This window comes from Otolemur garnettii, unplaced genomic scaffold (assembly GCF_000181295.1).
Source record: "Otolemur garnettii isolate 467f Iridium unplaced genomic scaffold, OtoGar3 scaffold00002, whole genome shotgun sequence".
Taxonomy (NCBI): Eukaryota; Metazoa; Chordata; class Mammalia; order Primates; family Galagidae; genus Otolemur; species Otolemur garnettii.
In genome coordinates, this window is record NW_003852397.1 from 7,205,797 (window position 1) to 7,207,524 (window position 1,728).

Genomic DNA, 1,728 nt, shown 5'->3' on the forward strand with positions numbered 1-1,728 from the left:
AGATACTCAGGAGGCTGAGGCAAGAGAATCGCCTAAGCCCAAGAACTGGAGGTTGCTGTGAGCTGTGATGTCATAGCACTCTACTGAGGGTCACAAAAAAAAGACAATTTCTTCTTGTAGTTTCTTCCTTTCCTCTTCTTTGGACACATTTTCTTTCTTTGTGACCCATTTGGGGTTACCATGGTTCTTCACACGGCTACTCTGTGTATTCTACATTTTTGAATAGATACTGCTGGGTTTAGCAAGCAAGCCTTGGTAAGTACCATGTTCAGCTACCTTACCCTGGTCCGAGACAATGATTTCATCGGCATCGATCACCATTGACAATCTGTGCGCAATGAAAATAGAAGCTCTGCGTTTGACCATATCTCTCATGGCACCAGGAATAGTCTCTTCAGTAACTGAATCTGTGGCTCCTTCATAGACTAGGACTGGGGGGTCCTTCAAAATGGCTCTTGCCATTGTGACTCTTTGCTTTTCTCCTCCTGAAAGCTTGAATCCTCGTTCCCCAACTGGAGTGTCATGTCCATGTGACATTCGAAGAAGTGCATCATGAAGTCCAGCTAATTTTGCCACTGCATACACTTCCTCAGGCAAAGCACTGAGGTTTCCGTGTACGAGATTGTAGTAAGTAGCATTATGGAAGAGGACAGCATCCTGTGGTACCACTCCCATTGCCCTCCGAAGGCTTTCCAGGCTCACGTCTTGTGTATTTTGACCAGCAAGGTAAATGTTACCTTTTGAGGCCCATAGAAGCAAAACAATAGCTTACTATTGTGCTTTTCCCTGACCCACTACCTCCTACAATGGCCACTTTCTTTCCTGCAGAAACTTCAAAAGATAGTGCACTAAGGACTTTCTGCCCCTCTGCATTCAAAATGCACATCATCAAAGGCCACCACGGTTGTCTGTTGTGTGACCTGAAGGGAAGGTGCCATCACTTTGTTCTTTAATTTGGGTGTCTGCCTTGAGTAGAGTGAACAAGGTGTTCATATCTATGAGTGCTTGTCTGATCTCTCTATATACAGTCCCCAGAAAGTTAAGGGGTAATGAAAGCTGAAAAAGCAGTCCATTCATCATTACTAGATCTCCAACCGTAAGGGTGCCCGCCACAATTCCCTGACTGGCGAGCACCATCATAGCTGTTAAACCAATGCTGGAAATAGCACTTTAACCAAAGCTCAGCATAGCCGGAGTAGAGGTATTTTTCAATGAAGCAGTCTCATGTGTCTTCAGAAATCCATCGTATCTCTGTGCTTCGTATTTTTCATTATTAAAATACTTCGCAGTTTCATGGTTCAGCAGTGACTCTATAGCAGCATTACCTGCCTCATTATCCGCTGGTTCATCTCTGTTCTAAACCTCGTTTCCACCGTGTGACTGCAACTGTGAAGGCTGTGTAGGTACCAAGGGTTCCAAGGGTTCCATGGGTTACCAAAGCAAACTGGGCACCACATCTGTAATATAGAACAGTACTGACAAGCATCACCTCAAACACAATGGGAAGGAGGTTAAATACCAAAGCGCTCAGGACAAAACTCATACCCTTGCTCCTCTGTCAATAGCTTTAGATAAAGCTCCTGGGGAGGGAGGCAGTGCCTATGGCTCAGTGGGTTGGGCGCCGGCCCCATATACCGAGGGTGGGGGGTTCAAACCCAGCTCCCGCCAAACTGCAACAAAAAAATAGCCAGATGTTGTGGCAGGTGCCTGTAGTCCCAGCTACTTGGG

At 46.0% G+C, this 1,728-nt stretch overlaps 1 pseudogene; it reads right to left on the reverse strand.

Moving 5' to 3' along the window:
* Nucleotides 1-90: 90 nt before the first annotated feature.
* LOC100960413 overlaps nucleotides 91-1,728 on the reverse strand; it is a 3,766-nt pseudogene continuing 2,128 nt past the window's right edge.